We start from the raw sequence: 17,487 nt of genomic DNA, 5'->3' as shown, positions 1-17,487 counted from the left end.
AAGAAGAAGTTACAGGTCTGTGAGAGCCAGAAATCTTGATTGCTTGTTTCTGACCAAATACTTATTTTCCACCATAATATGCAAATAAAATGAAAAAAAAACAGACAATGTGATTTTCTGGATTTTTTTTTTCTCAGTTTGTCTCCCATAGTTGAGGTCTACCTATGATGTAAATTACAGACGCCTCTCATCTTTTTAAGTGGTGGAACTTGCACTATTGCTGACTGACTAAATACTTTTTTTCCCCACTGTATACAGAAAGTCATTACTAAAGAGATTATAAAAAAATGGTTCCTAACAAAGATCCTTGTGACCCCCAATGCTCCTGGTACAGATACTTGTGGCACCCACTGCTCCCGGTACAGATCTTTGTGGCCCACACTGCTCCTGGTACAAATCTTCATGGCCCACACTTCTCCTGGTAGAGAGCCTCATGGCCCACACTGCTTCAAGTACAGATCCTTGTGGCCGACACTTATTTTGGTACAGATCCTCGGGGCACCCACTGCTCCAGGTACAGATCTTTGTGGCCCACACTGCTCCTGGTACAAATCTTCATGGCCCACACTGCTCTTGGTAGAGAGTCTCATGTCCCACACTGCTTCAAGTACAGATCATTGTGGCCCACACTGCTTTTGGTACAGATCCTCGTGGCCCACACTGCTCCTGGTACAGATTCTCGTGGACTACACTGATCCTGGTACAGATCCTCGAGGCCCACACTGCTCTCGGTACAGATCCTTATGGACCACATTGTTCCTGGTACAGATCCTTGTGGCCCACATGGCTCCTGGTACAGATCCTCATGGCCCACACTGCTCCTGGTACAGATCTGCATGGACCAAACTACTCCTAGTACAGATCCCCGTGGTCCACACTGCTCCTGGTACAGATCCTTATGGCCCACTCTGCTCCTGGTACAGATCCTTATGACCCACACTGCTCCTGGTACAGACCCTTGTGGCCCACATGGCTCCTGGTACAGATCCTCATGGCCCACACTGCTCCTGGTAGAGATCGGTACAGATCCGCTGGCCCCCACTGCTGATTTCATCCTATGTTGAGAATGTTGTATTTATAACATTTTGATTCCTGTCCTTTAACCAGTGTTTTAGCCATATAGTACTCTTTAGTATCATATTCGGTTTCATCAAACTGAAATATTTAAAGATTTCAAGGACCATGCATTTGGAAACTGTGAATGCTGGCAGTCCCAGATCCAAAATACAAGGATCATCAAAACAATTCAATTTTAATAATACAACCTTTCACAGATGATTTCCAAGTTACATACTAATGCTTCAAAAAATACTGAAGTAATTGAAGACTTTTTTATAGAGTTGTTAGGATTTTCCCAGAAGAGGAAACATTTTTGCCAAAGGAAACATTTCTCGCAAAGTCTACATGATTACATGATAATGAGGCACTAAAATAAATGTAATTTCAGAAAATAAAAAATAAAATTAATTTAACAAGTGTGCATATTTTATAGATTTTTATAGATTTTTATTAGTAAGATGCAAATCATTCATTTTAGAACTTTTACCTTCATTTTGTCTTATAAGCTCATCAAACCTTATGCTTCAAAAATTGTCAAAGGCTTTCATGTGGGGCTTAGCAACCATGTAACGCTTTCTCAATATTAGAAAGTAAATATTTTCTAAAAAGTTCTCTGTTTTCTTGGAGTTATGTATAACTTGTAGAAGCTCTCTGAATCCTTTCCATCAAAGGGTTTTTGACAGAAATCTGGGGTAAAACACTTTGATAAGTTGCAAAATTTTTGGCAAACTCTAGATTGTGAAAAATGTTGCAACTCTTGGAGTTTTCATGCCAATATTAACCAACTCTACCAAAATGGTTGCTGCCGTAGGACGGGGTAGAACAGGGACGTGACACCATAGCTCATCTAATTCATGACGAGCTGTAGCATGCCTTATGCCAGAAACCATACTCCAGTCCCTAACTGAAATAAGATTTGTAGTGAGGCATACAGAGACGCTCATCACTTTTCAGATGCAGGTGATTCATTAAGAGGACTTTGCCACATAATGAATAGCTGCTTCTGACTTTACAATATCCCCTCATCAAGACCAGCGTGAGCAATGCTGGTTTTGATTGATTGGCGCCTATGAGTTCTGGTTGCCTACAGCAGGAAGTAGGCAACCAGCACATGTACAAGGATCAAACGGTGCATTCGCAAGATATAAAGGGGTATTCCAAGAATTGCAAGTTATCCAGTAATCATAGGGTTGGATAGGGCCTGCTGGAAATGCTAAAGTGCTATACTCAACTTTATCTGGCAGTCCCACAGACCATGGACAGTGAATCGAGTGGAAGTGAAGCATGCAATCAAGATAGGAACCCTCAAAGACTTCTGTTTATGGTTCTAGAGCCCCATTCTTGTGATGACTTCAGTCCCAATGACTAGACCACCAGGGATCAATAGGCTGTCCTTTATCCTATTGAAAAGGCATAACTAGCAATTCTGGTAAAAGCCCTTAAAACAAAGAGAGAGAATATGATGCCACCCATCTTGTCAATCAAGGCATACTGAACAATCAAAGATAAATGTGAGTGACTAATCACAATGCAAACACACAGGAGAAGAGTGATCCTATCTCATGTCATCACCGGGCCTGATGAGAGCTGGAGTTACTAGAGGCAATCTCCACACCTAATGGCAGGAGAGGTGGTGCAGGGAAGATGGTAGCTGGACAATGAATGTGGGAGGAGATGGAGTCTCCCCTTCATACATTTTCCATGGTGAAGAAAACCTTGTCCAAGTTAAAGAAAGACCAGAAATCAGTTGTAAACAGATGTGGAGGCTGAAGAGCAGATGATGCAGACTGCAGTGAGTAACAAGTGAAGATTAAGGGGAAGTTCATCAATGGCTGGTGGGTTGATGTAGACGATTTAACTGGTAATGAGTGAAGCCTTGGGCTGAAAGCATTATGCAGAGGACCATCCACCTTATTATTTTTCTTTTTACTTAAACTAACTACCTCCTCCAATTTGCACCAATGTAACAGTTTTTATTTTAATTCTATTCCACAGTTAAGCCCATTTGAAATAAAAATGCAAATTTTCCCTTGAACCAACTGGGTATATATCACAGAACATCTCTATGGGCGAGGCTGCATTGTGAAAAGTTCTGTGATACGCCTAGTTGGTTGAATGGAAAATTTGCATCTTTATTTTGTGGGCCAAGAGCATAACTTTGGAATGAAAAGACACAAAAAAAAACCAGAAAATGGAAAACTGTTCCAGAATCAATGGAGCCAGTGTGGTACTAGCAGGTACACAGGATGCAGTGACGAGTCGCGAAACGGTTTGGTGTTTTTAAAATAACGTTTATGGGCCTAGTGGTGACTTTCCTCAGGCTCGGCCTGACTGGCAAAAAGGGGGAACACGGGTTGCCCTCGCAGGGGCTCAATACAACTAAACACAAACGATAGAACACGACTACTTCCGGCAATAGCCGGTCACTATAGGGCCGCGGTATGGCCGACTATGTGTCCTTAATCATAAAATCAACTTAGCCATTCAGATGTCCCTCGCCGTTCGGGTTCGTGGTCTTTCAGCGTAGTAGTTGCTGGGCCCAGTTGCTGAGATGATGGCGAAGTTTTCGCGCGCTCCGGCGCACTGATGACACTGGAGCCCCACAGGCTCCGGCGGGGTCCTTGGACGATTGGGCCGCAGCCCGCGGCTTGGGGCAAGCGGCAGCAATGGGTGGTGGCGGGTGACAGGCCACCTGCGCAACTAACGGCTGTGACGGGGAGTCCGCGGTCAGCAGAGGCTCGGCCCTTACCGCAGATGGGAGCGGGACAGTGATGGCCACCGGCGGTGCTGTACTTGCCGCGGCCACTCGTGAGAACAGGCCGCTGATGCGGGCTCAGGCGGGACAGCAGCGGCCGCGGGTGACCGCGAGCAGGCCGCAGCCGTGGGCTGAGGGGAAGCGGCAGCGGCTGCGGGTTAGACTGGGGTCGCAGTGGCCGCGGGCTGGAGTGGAACAGCAAGTCCCAGATAGTCGCCTCGGTACCGTCCCTCTGGAGTCCTCGGTGAGCGTCCTCCCTGGCACTGGTGAGTCGCTCTCCCTTGCAGCAGCTTCCACTGTCTCCTGCTCTCTCTGTCGGTCTGCTGACTCATCACCCCGGGATTTCCCTACGTTCTTTATATTGGTCCCTCCCCCAGCCCGTCTGTCTGTCACAGTGGTCCGTCCCTGAATACTATCACCTGGGGACAGTTTCCCCCGGAACCCAGATGACGGCTCCCATGGTTCCGGCCCGGGCACTCGACGGGGGCCGTTCCTCCCACACCAGTGACAATTGAAGAAGGAACTCAGTTTAAAATTGAAAATCCAGTGAAAGGTCCTTCCAAAAGCCATAAAAGATGTTGGATTGAGCTGTTTGTGACAGTAAGAATTTTTTTGCTTCTTGTTGGCAGCGGATTATTCAGAATACTCTCCAAGAGTGTGACAACAGAGCTTCTTTATTCAGGAACAAACAGGGACAATAAATGATAAGCTTAATAGATCAGGAATAAATCATTTGTGTGTCTCTATCTGTGCAGCATCTACAGCAGGCTGCTTCTCTCATACACAGACACAGGAAAAACAGGAAATACAGTAACATGCTATCCCTGTGTGAGCCTCTGGGAGGTTTTTTTTTTATTACTTTATAAACAACATACAAATCTAGCAAGTGAACACTCATAAACAGGAATGGAGTTGTTGCACCAAACATATTCCAACATTACTTTTATGATGAATTGTTTATCTAGGGTACCTTCATTAAAAGAGACTGGAACCCCAAGCCAGTGTGCCATGTAAGGCTACTTTCACACATCAGGTTTTTTCCGACAGGCAGGATCCGGCTATTTTTAGAAAAACCAGAACCAGCTTAAATTGTGGAAAACTGATGAAACGGATCCGTTTTCATTATGGATCCGTCTAGCCTCACTGGCATTGTTTATATCTGTTTCCTGGGGGCTAGTCAATTGGAACTGAGCATGCTCAGACTTAAAAAACTGGATCCGGTGGCCGGATCCGTCTTTTTATGGATCCGGCACATTCCGATGCCCATAGACTTGCATTGTAGCAAAAAGCCGGAAGCGTCAGATCCGGCGCTGTCCAGTTTTTCGCCGCAGACAAAAACGTTACTACAGAAGTTTTTTCCAAACGCCGGAATGAAACATTTAGCCGGATCGGGCGAAAACCGAAAGAAACGGAAGGCCATGCGGCACGATCCGGCGCAAATACAATTCAATGAGAGAAAAACAGATCCGGCAGCAGCTTTCGCCAGATCCGGTTTTTTAACAAATAGCCGGATCCTGTCTGTTGGAAAAAACCTGATGTGTGAAAGTAGCCTAAGCATGTTATTTTGAATCCCCTATGCTTATTGAGCGTTTACTTGGTTTTTGTTGCTGAATATTATTCGTGTCATCCTTCTTTAGTTGCTGCAGTATAGTAACATAGTTTTGAAGGCTGAAGGAAGACCTTACGTCCATCTAGTTCAGCCTATTTTTAGTGCAGGTGTTCTGCATTGTTGATCCTGGGGAAGGCAAAAAACCCACAGAGTAGAGGCCAATTTTCTCCATAGGGAAAAAATTCCTTCCCCTAAGCTGGGTCAACCATCTACCTATAATATTCTGTTATTCGTAACCTTCTATACTGTAACTCACAAGAAAAGTATCCATTCCTTTCTTAAATTCATTCAGTGAGTTGGCCATCACCACTCCCTCAGGAAGAGAATTCCAGAGCCTCACTGCTCTTACCGTGAAGAACCCTCTTCTATGCTGGTGCAGAAATTGTTTTTCCTCCAAACGAAGAGAATGCCCCCTTGTTCTTGTCACTGTCCTTGGTGCAAACAGTTCATTGGAGAGATCTCTGTATTGCCCTCTGATATACTTGTACATATATATTAAGTCTCCCCTAAGTCTTCTCTTTTCTAGAGTAAATAGACCTAATTTTGATAACCTTTCTGGGTATTGTAGTGAACCAACTCCATTTATCATTTTAGTAGCCCACCTTTGAACCCTTTCAAGTTCAGTAATGTCTTTCTTGAGCACCGGCGTCCAAAATTACACACAATACTCCAAGTGTGGTCTGACGAGTGATTTGTACAGAGGGAGAATTATGTTTTCATCTCGTGTCCCCAGATCTCTTCTAATGCATCCCATGACCCTATTTGCTTTGGTGGCAGCTGCCTGACACTGGGCACTCCAATTTAGCTTCTTATTGACTAAGATGCCTAAGTCTTTTTCCATGTCTGATTTCCCCAGCAGTTTCCCATTTAGTAAGTAATTGTAGCATCTGTTTCTCCTTCCCATGTGCATAACCTTACACTTATCTGTGTTAAACCTCATTTGCCATTTTTCAACCCAATTCTCCAATTTACTCAAATCTGTCTGTAGTTGCAAACTGTCCTCCTTTGTGTTAACTACCTTACATAGTTTTGTATCATCTGCAAATACTGATATTTTACTGTGTAAGCCATCCACTAGATCATTAATAAATATATTAAATAGTAGGGGGCCCAATACAGAACCCTGTGGTACCCCACTAGTAACCCTGGCCCAATCTGAGTATGCACCATTAATTACCACTCTTTGTTTTCTATCACTAAGCCAGCTACCTACCCATCTACACACATTTTCCCCTAGCCCAAGCTTTCTCATCTTACTTACCAATCTTTTATGTGGGACGGTGTCAAATGCTTTAGAGAAGTCGAGATAAATGACATCCAATGATTCTCCTTGGTCCATTTGAGAACTTACATCCTCATAGAAGCTGATCAGGTTAGTTTGACAGGAGCGATCCTTCATAAATCCATGTTGATATGGAGTTAAACATTTATTAACATTGAGATATTCCATAATGGTATCCCTTAGAAACCCTTCAAAAATTTTACCCACAACAGATGTTAAGCTTACCGGCCTATAGTTTCCAGGTTCCCTTTTACACCCCTTTTTGAATATTGGTACCACATTTGCTTGCCGCCAATCAAAAAGAACAGACCCTGTTTCTATAGAGTCTTTAAATATAAGGAATAGAGGCCTGTCTATCACATTACTTAACTCCTTTAATACCCGAGGGTGAATGCCATCAGGGCCTGGTGATTTGTCAATTTTAATCTTACTAAGGCGGTTCTGCACTTCTTCCTGGGTTAGGCAGGTAATACTTAATGGGGAGTTTACATTATCACTCTGCATTTCCCCTGGCAAATCCTTTTCCTGTGTGAACACTGTTGAGAAAAAAGTATTTAAAACATTTGCTTTTCCCACATCGCTCTCTATGATTTCACCCTCATTGTTCTTTAAAGGGCCGACACCATCAATTTTAATCATTTTACTGTTTATATAATTAAAGAATAGTTTGGGGTTTGTTTAACTTTCCTTAGCAATGAGTCTCTCAGTTTCCACTTTTGCTAAATGTATTTGTTTTTTACACATTTTATTTTTTTCTCTATAACTTTTTAATGCTTCTTCATTGCCTTCTTGTTTTAGCTTCTTAAATGCCTTGTTCTTGTTCTTTATTGCCTTTTTACATCCTTATTTAGCCACATTGGTGTTCTCCTGTTCCTAGCCCTTTTATTTCTGTATGGTATGGTTAGCTTGCAGTGGGTGTGTAAAACTGATCTAAATATATCCCATTTATTTACTGTGCTCCTATTTTTTAGGACATTGTCCCAATCAAATCGGCGAAGATCCTCCCTAAGCTAATCAAACTTTGCTTTCCTGAAATTCAGTGTTTTTGTAACCCCCTTCCAGGGCACCTTACTGAAGGACAAGTGGAATTGTATTATATTGTGGTCACTGTTCCCTAGGTGCCCATCGACTCGTACTTCTGTTATTCTATCTGTCCTGTTGCTTAAAATTAAGTCCAGAAGGGCTGTCCCTCTAGTTGGGCCCTGCACAAGTGGTGACAGATAATTATCCTTGGTCACTGACAGAAATTGGTTTCCATTCTGAGATACGCAGGTTTCAGTTTCCCAGTCTACGTCGGGGTAGTTGAAGTCCCCCATAATAATCACCTCATTGTGATTTGCTGCTTTGTCTATTTGTTTCAATAATACATTTTCGGTGGTTTCTGTTATATTTGGTGGCTTATAACAAACCCCTATGAGGATTTTATTACTTTTCTCTCCTTGTATCTCCACCCATAGAGACTCCACCTCTTCATTTCCCTCTTGTATATCTTCTCTTAGTGTGGGCTTTAAAGAGGACTTTATATATAGACAGACTCCACCCCCTTTTCTTTTTTTACGATCCCTCCTAAACAAATCATATCCTTGCAAGTTAGCCGCCCAGTCATTGCTGTCATCTAACCATGTCTCAGTTATTCCTACTATGTCGTATTTTTCCTCATACATTACCAACTCCAGATCTTCAATCTTATTGGTCAGGCTTCTTGCGTTGGTCAGCATGCAGGAAAGAAGTTTTGCTTCCTTTTTCTTAGCTTCCTTCTGAGTACCCTGTCTTGGGTCCTCTTTACCACATCTAGTATCCTTGATTAGTTTGTCCTTCTGCTGCATGTTCTTGTCTGCTGTCTTTCCTCCCATCCCCTCTTCTTCTAGTTTAAAGCCCTCCTGATGAGTGTGGCAAGTCTTCTGGCGAATGTGTGTTTCCCAGGTTTTGTGAGGTGTATCCCATCTCTTGGAAGAAGTCCATCGTAGAGGTAATTCACGCCATGGTCCAAGAATTCAAATCCTTGCTGCCTGTACCAATGTCGTAGCCAGTTGTTCACCTCTAGTATCCTATTCCATCTTCTGATGCCATGACCATCGACTGGGAGGATTGATGAGAAAACAACCTGTACGTTCCGTTCCTTTATTTTCTTCCCCAGAATTTCAAAGTCTTCGCAGATAGTTGGTAGGTCATTTCTTGCCGTGTCATTTGTGCCTACACGTATCAGTAGGAAAGGGTAGTCGTCCTTGGATTTAAGGATAGTTGGTATCCTGTTGGCCAGATCCTTGATTTTTCCTCCTGGGAGGCAGCATACTTCTCGTGCGGTTATGTCTGGCCTGCAGATAGTTGCCTCTGTGCCTCTTAGCAGTGAGTCGCCCATAACTACCACTCTTCTTTTCTTTCCGGATGCACTGCTTGTTGCTCGTGAGTTTTTTGAGTGTCATTTGTTTCCGCTTTTGTTGACTGAGTAACGTCTTATGTTGATGTAGAGACGGTGGCGGCCCGAGCTGGGGGGTGATAGGGGGGTGGTCCCACTTCTTACCGCGCAGAGATGACAACAGAGACACGATGGAGGCAGATTCTGGGTGCAACAGGTCCAAGTTTATTTCTTCACTTGCCGTCCGACTGACGGCACACCTCGCGGCCCTCCGTTTCCAGAGCCGCTTCTCACACCGTACACTGGAGACATGTCTGCACACACCATCCCCTCCTTTACTGTCGACGCTCCTGACAGTTCCGTCACTGTGGCCGCCTTAGGCCCATTAACCAACAGCGCTTCTACTGCTCAGTCGTCGTGTCACATACGGTGTCTTACACCCAGTACCTCGTCTCAACTGCGGTCCTTTCCTGTCAGGACCACCCCCCTGACGTCCTCTCTCCTCAGTCCCCCTGGTCTGGATTCTCCTCAGAGTGCACAGACTGTCGTAGTCCTCCTGTCACTTGAGCTCCCCCTGGGGACTGGAACTTTCTGGAACCCTCCCTCAGTATTTATAACTCCCCCGGTTCCTTGAAACTGTCACTCTAACTGTCACCACGCCCCCCATGACCAACGGTTTCTAAAGCCCTAAGCTGCTGTAAAGTCCTTTGCTCACACTCCACCCTGCCATCTAATGGTCATCCCAAGGTACTGCACGTCCACTACACTTTCCTAGTTGTTTCCCCACTGTAATCACTGACTCCTACCTACACTGTGCAAACCTATCTTTCTTCACTCTGACTAGTCCGTCCGTCCGTCAGGTCACCTTCCCTACACTCTCCCTTCCTTTGTCCATTGTCGTCCTCGACAATCGTCATCCCTGCCTTCGTCGTTCTGAATCTACACCTACATTCTGTTGTCGGACCAGAAGTTGAGCCAAACCCACTATCTGCGGGGGCCGAACCATACTGGGAGCACTATGCTCTGAGCAGCCTACTGCTACTCACCAGCGCGCACGCCACATGACAACGTCTTTCAAATTGGGCAAGGTACACCCGTATTCTCTCTACGGCGTGTATCTTTCCCCTACTCTCTCCTACTTTTACCTTTCACTATCCGGTACGCCATGATCGAGGCCACTCGCCTACCAGATCATTGCCGGCGCCCGCCTTTCCTTCTTCAGGGGTGTCCGTGGTGTTGGGGACCTGACCTAGGACGGCTGTCTTTCTCACGTCTTCCAACTCATTTTCCTTCTTTCAATTACATGTCATGGTCGGCGTCCCGGTCTCCCAGACCTCCTCAACTCTTAGATCCCTACCGGATCTCACACTTTCCTTTGGTCCCGCAGACCTTCCCTTACCCGGACCTGTTGCATTTTACTTTGCATATTATACATCATACAACTTTATAATAGCACAAGTACCCATTTTTATAATTTTTTTTTTTTTCTTGCTTTTAAAACCAAAATATAACATAACATTGCATGTCTCCTTTCCTCCTCCCTTCCTTGGACATGGACACTCCCTCTCTTCTAAGTATCCCGCGCTCTGTCAGTCTAAAAAGTAAACACAAACTATCCTGTAAGAGGAACATAGAAAAACAGACATAAAAATCACAGATAAACATTTCTTTTTTTTTTAAAAGCTGACCGCGAACTGTCCTTTTGACCTGCACAACGGTGCAACGAACTCCTGACAGTTCAATCCTCCTTTCGGTGGTCAGTAGTATGGAACCCCACAACCATGGAGCTCCCAGGATGCAAGAAGTGTCCCTTTCTGCAAGATAGTATAAACGAGCCGTCCCGGGGGTCGTGCAGCCGCCATGCCAGCCTCTCCCCTCTCATGGAGCAGGTTCCAGACTTCCTGCCCCCTGGCCCTCTTCTTCTCTATAACTCCTGCGACCCAAACAGAGGGTCCGGCATGAGCCCTGGAGTCCGGTGGGCGGGACTTAACCGAGGAAGGACGTGGATCAGAGGCGGCTGATGATTTTTGCGGCTCAACAGCCGCTGGGGCCAGATGGCAAATGGGGACAACCGGGTCCTTGGAGGCTGGAATCACAAGGCCCACTAAGTCGGCCGCAGTCGACTTCAGCAGCGGCATAACCGCGGCCTCAGGACAGGCCGCATCCACTACTTCCAATGGAGCCGGAGTAACGGCCGGTTCCAACGACGCAGCTGCTATCAGCAGGGGGAACGCAGCAGCGTCTTCTTTGGATGACTTCCGCACTGGCGGCTCCAGGCGGGGTACCTCAGGGACTTGAGCAGGGGCCTCGCACAACTCTGCATACACCACTGGGCCCGATGTACCCAGGCCTTCCGGTGCGCAGGGGGCAGCGTGCTGCGGCGGAATGATGAGGGCCGCTGGCGGAGGCACTGGTGGTGCCGGGGGTACTCTCACCTTCCCCGGCGCTGCGGCCTCCATCACATCAATACGCGGCTTCACCCGCAGCCTCCGTCCCTCGCTCCACTGTCCCGCGGGTCTTTCCCCCAAACTCGGGGGCTCCGCTGAGAAGTCCTCTGCTGGTATTGGTGGCGGCCGTTCTCGCTGACTCCGCTCAGGCTCCGCTCCCCAGCTCAGCATCCCGCTGCTCTCCCGTGGCTCTGAGGGCGACTTCTGGCACAGCTCCATCCCCTGCCGCCACTGCCACTCTAGGCGGCCGATGCCCCGACACCTGCAGAGTCTCATACCATCCGTTGGGCAGCACTCGAATGGCATCAGACAGCCGCAGCCAAGTTTTTCTTCTGTGCCACTCCCTCTGTGAGGTGAGGTGTCGGCAGGCCTCTCCACCCTCCTGTCAGGGTCCAATATATGGAAGCGTCGATCTCCAGGCACATACTGCTTCCTTTTGGGATACGTTGCAGGGGGTCCCAGTCCATTCAACATGACTGCAAACACCCGGACCTCTCCTCTGCGCTGAAGCAACACCGCCATACTGCACAGTACCTGGTACCGCCCCGGATCCTCTGCTGGCCACACAGATCCGCCACAGCGCTTCCCATTTGTATTCCACAGGTAGGTCATTTGTAATCCACAGGTAATTGTAATCCAAACAGAGTAGTCCAAGTCCTTTTCCAGTCTTTGAGGCAGGTCTGCCACAGAAGATGGGGTATTAGCGGCGGCGATCCTGCCGACTACGCCAAATGTAGAGACGGTGGCGGCCCGAGCTGGGGGGTGATAGGGGGGTGGTCCCACTTCTTACCGCGCAGAGATGACAGCAGAGACACGATGGAGGCAGATTCTGGGTGCAACAGGTCCAAGTTTATTTCTTCACTTGCCGTCCGACTGACGGCACACCTCGCGGCCCTCCGTTTCCAGAGCCGCTTCTCACACCGTACACTGGAGACGTGTCTGCACACACCATCCCCTCCTTTACTGTCGACGCTCCTGACAGTTCCGTCACTGTGGCCGCCTTAGGCCCATTAACCAACAGCGCTTCTACTGCTCAGTCGTCGTGTCACATACGGTGTCTTACACCCAGTACCTCGTCTCAACTGCGGTCCTTTCCTGTCAGGACCACCCCCCTGACGTCCTCTCTCCTCAGTCCCCCTGGTCTGGATTCTCCTCAGAGTGCACAGACTGTCGTAGTCCTCCTGTCACTTGAGCTCCCCCTGGGGACTGGAACTTTCTGGAACCCTCCCTCAGTATTTATAACTCCCCCGGTTCCTTGAAACTGTCACTCTAACTGTCACCACGCCCCCCATGACCAACGGTTTCTAAAGCCCTAAGCTGCTGTAAAGTCCTTTGCTCACACTCCACCCTGCCATCTAATGGTCATCCCAAGGTACTGCGCGTCCACTACACTTTCCTAGTTGTTTCCCCACTGTAATCACTGACTCCTACCTACACTGTGCAAACCTATCTTTCTTCACTCTGACTAGTCCGTCCGTCCGTCAGGTCACCTTCCCTACATTGATAGTGTGTCTTTTCTTGTAGATACGGTATCATCCTGAGCTGTGCCATTGTTCTCCAGCATGAGGGCTTCATATTGGTTGCTAAGCTGTGTGGGTGGTGATGACCACTTGATCCGTTTGCTTCTTTTCGTCACATGGCTCCACTTTTCAGCCTCTGTATGTGCTCTGAAGCTTTTCTCACTTTCCATATCCTGAATGGTTGCTTCTGCTTCATCCAAGAAGTCCTCATGTTCTTTAATTACCTTCAATGTTGCTATTCTTTCTTCCAGTCCCTGCACCTTTTCCTCTAAGAGGGCAACAAGTTTGCACTTCTGACAGGTAAAGTTGAGTTTTTGGGCCGGAAGAGCCGTAAACATGTAGCATGTGTTGCAGGTGACATGTGGATTTTCTTCTCTTCCATATTGCTATTACTGATGCAGTCTATGATGGCTGGTTTTGCGATGTCCTCAAACAGCGAGACCCGGCAACTCCCAGCGATCGATCAGCTTAAGGCGACTCTTCTCCTATTCCCAGAATGCGCCGGAAATATGCAGATGAGCTTCCTGCTTCTCCCATCCCTGGTTTTGCAATGTCCTCAAACAGCGAGACCCAGCAAGTCCCAGCGATCGATCAGCTTAAGGTGACTCTTCTCCTCTTCCCAGAATGCACCAGAAATATGCAGATGAGCTTCCTGCTTCTCCAATCCCATATCCATACAAGCTGTTCATGGATCGTCCACCAGAGCAGTGGGGATACTCGTACCGGGCTGCTTTTTAAAGGGGAAGTATCATAGCAGCAGTGACCCGGTCCGTGGCCCTGGGCATCCAATAAAAGTGATAGTGAAAAAGTGAAAAAGGGATAATAAAGTTTGTAATAAAGTGCTTGTGACGCCACCCATAGTATTCAGTCAGGGGACCGATGCTGCAATGCAGACCCTCTGGGGTGATGATAGGGCAACAAAGATGGTTAGGCTCTCCATGGGTAGAGCTGTTCCCCAGGGCAGTTAGGATGATAAAGGTGATGTTGGTGGTGAGTGTGTTGCAGGGCAGGTGAGGCAGGAATGATTCAGAAGACATAGCAGGGTGCGGTTTCTTTTACCTTTTACTGAGCAGTGCAGGTACAGTCCGGGGCTCAGTTTACAGATGGTTCTGGAGCCGGTCAGTCTGGAAGCAATTTGGGAATTTCCTTATTCAGGTGGGCTGTGAGGCCTCCTTTCTAGCGCTATTCTCTGAGATTCTTGCTGCTGCAAACTCTATTCAAGTCCCTCTTTCTGTCTGATGCTTAGGTAGAACTCCACTCGCATAACAGACAGCTGAAGCCTGCTTCAGGGGTCGCTCCTGTCTGGCCTCTCTAGCTCACATGTGCTGCTGTGTCATCGAGTATCAGTAGGGGACAGAGGATCTGCAGTCTTCTGCCCTCTGGATTCAGCTGCTGGGGCTTTAGTACCCACACAGCCTCGGGCTCCGGTGCCCGGTCACTGGTGCTCAAGCCTGGGGTGAGCTCAGATGGAGCTCCTATCCCCAGCTCCTCTCCACACATCCTCTCTCAACCTTGTCCAGGCTCTAACTCTCTCCACTAACTTCCTCCTCCTGACCAGATTGAGCAGCTCCCCTGAAGTCGGGTTTAGAACTCCCCCTGCTGGACTGAAGCAGGAACTGTGCTGTATGCTGGAACTACCTAGTAATGGGATTCTGTTATGAATGGGTCACCGAGGAGGAAAGCAAGACCAAGCTGAGCCACAGAAAACCAGAGAGGTTGGTAACTAAGCGGATTGCAGACCCCTGATCCTATCCACACAACTAGCAGTAGCCGTGGAGCGTACCTACGATGATTCTAGACACCTCGACACAGCCGGAGAACTAACTAAGCCTAAAGCAAAAAAGGGGAAATCTAAACTGCCCCAGAGCAGACCCCAAAGGAATAGATAGCCCCCAAACATATATTGTTGGTGAGACAAGATGAAAACACAAACGCAGGTAGGAAAATAGGTTGAGCAAAAGCCATTGTGGCAACCGAACTCCTGGGGTGCCACACTCACATCTTACAATTTTTCTGCATTAGAAAGGGTTGTGCATTCCAGGAGATAGAAAGCATCTCTAGAAAAATTATTCCCACCACAAGAAACAGGGAGGATTCACAGGATTCTTTGATTCTTCTTTTTTGTGGATAGTATTTAATGCTTTATATAAAACAAAACTAAATTGAATCTCACAATACTTGTGCTGACAGGCCATTTAATGTAAATCTGAGATTATCTCACCATGTTTCCGGACAGGATGAACATATGAGCATTATATTTTTGGAAGCAAAGCTGCTTATTATCATTTTGCCATGGTTATATACACCAGAAAAGATTTGCATCAGGTTCTTGGCAGAGTCATATCTTTTCTAGCAATAAAGATCATAAATTGGAAGACATTGACAGAAATGCAGATTTATCTCTATTTATTTATAGTTGGAAAAAAACTTGGACCAAAGATGATAACTGGCACAAATACATAGCCTTCATCACTCGTCCCATAATTTGTTTCCATAATATCAACCAGCAAATGCAATACAGACATTTCAGTAAAGAGTTTCAATATGTGGCTTATAGGGTGGAATTAATTCAGCTTTGTTCTCCAAATTTTGGCATATACCTGTTGTTGTTTTTTTTTGTTTGTTTTTTTAATGGGCTGTTTCAATTTTATGTTGCCAGAGATTGGTATAAATTATAACTAACATTTTAGGTTTCAACTTGTGGCACGTTGATGGCACAAAGATGCACCCAGAGAGAAGTACCACTCCCTTTCCTAAAAAGTTTTGTGCATCTTTTTCAAGTAGCTTCTTTTTAAGACATATGAAGTGCCAATCGTCTAAGTCATTTTAACCTCACCCTAAATTCTCTTGTTGCAAAGGAAGTCACAATATGACTGTACAAACCAAGCATATGTGTCTGATATACCCTTGGCATGGCCATACAGTTCAGTGCACCTTCCTACCTACTTGTGAACCGTCCTCCTATCCAGCGCCGAACTGGCCATCTGACAACATTGTCAAATGCCAGATGGGCCTCTCATTGTCTGCAATAGTATGATGGTCCACCCCACCTTAGGACACTGCTACTGTTGGTTCTGTGCTCCATCACTTACTCTGGCAGGCCACAGCCTTCCATTCTAACTGCAGTCTGCAGGAGGACGGCGCCACTCAGTGGACTGCAGAGACTCAATGATGTCACTGCATTGGCTGCCACTGAGAGACCAGATAGAAGATGAGACAGAGGCTATGGAGGATGAAGAGTCTGAATTAAGTGAGATTAAGGATTTTTATTTTGGGGGGCTGTGCAGGGCTATCATACTAGATAGGGGGCTGTGAGGTGGATCATCATATTATATAGGGCACTGTTGTGGGGACTAGTATAATATACAGCAGCTGTGGGGTGGACTATAATACCGTATAAGAGGCTATTGAATGGACCGTCATACTATATAAGGGGCAGTTGTGTGGACCATCATACTTTATATATGGCTGTTGGATGGTCCATCATATTATGTAGGGGGTTGTGTGGTAGACCATCATACTATATAGGGGGCTATTGGGTGGACCATCATACTATATAAGGGACTGTTGGGGAGACTGTTATACTATATAGGGAGTGTGAAGTACAGTATTTAGATGTACGGGACATCTTGTTCTCAAAGACTCCATTTTTGTGCTTGCGACGCCATTTTGTTGTTTACGAGTTAAATTTTGTAACTAGGGGAAAGTTCACGGCTGTAATAAAACCAGACTGTTCTAGTCTGCACAAGATATGGATATATGACACCCTGAAGAATGTGCTATTGTTCTATTCTCTACATCACGTAGCTAGGGACATGTTCCGATTTTCTTGCAATACTATTGACTTATAAAGTAAATGTGTCACGACGATGCTATTGGTAGCTGAGTACTTTGCATAATTAAGCAAAATACTATAAAAAGGTGACATAATAAACGGGGTTAGTGATCTGCCTTGGTCCTCCCATACAGAGTCATACGCCTCCGTCTGGTCATTCCCAGTTGCTAGTAACGCCCTGTGGATTAATTTGGAAATCATTTGGTCAACCGTGAAGGGTTAATTTAGCCCTCCCTCAATAGCTACCTCGACAGGAGCTCTGGGTGGACAGTCATACTATATAGGGGGCTGTTGATAGTCCATCATATTATATTGGGACCTGTTGGGTAGACCATCATACTTATATAGCGGGCTATTGGGCACCTTTAGACAATATAGTGGGCTGTCAGGAGGACCATAAAACTATATAGGGACTGTTGGGAAGACCATTCAACTATTTAGGGGGCTGTGAAGTGAACCTATATAGTATACAGGGGCCAGTAGGGTTGGCCATCACACTATATAGGGGGCTTTTGGGGTGGACCATTATACTATATGATGGTCTGTGGGATGGATGATCATACTATAAAGGGGGCTGTTAGGTGAACCATGATATTACATAGCAGGCTGCTAGGTCGACCATCA

The sequence above is a fragment of the Dendrobates tinctorius genome, unplaced genomic scaffold (assembly GCF_039654945.1).
Source record: "Dendrobates tinctorius isolate UK_male_01 unplaced genomic scaffold, ASM3965494v1 ptg000084l, whole genome shotgun sequence".
Taxonomy (NCBI): Eukaryota; Metazoa; Chordata; class Amphibia; order Anura; family Dendrobatidae; genus Dendrobates; species Dendrobates tinctorius.
The sequence above is the reverse complement of the archived record's forward strand: the minus strand, read 5'-3'. Positions refer to the sequence as shown.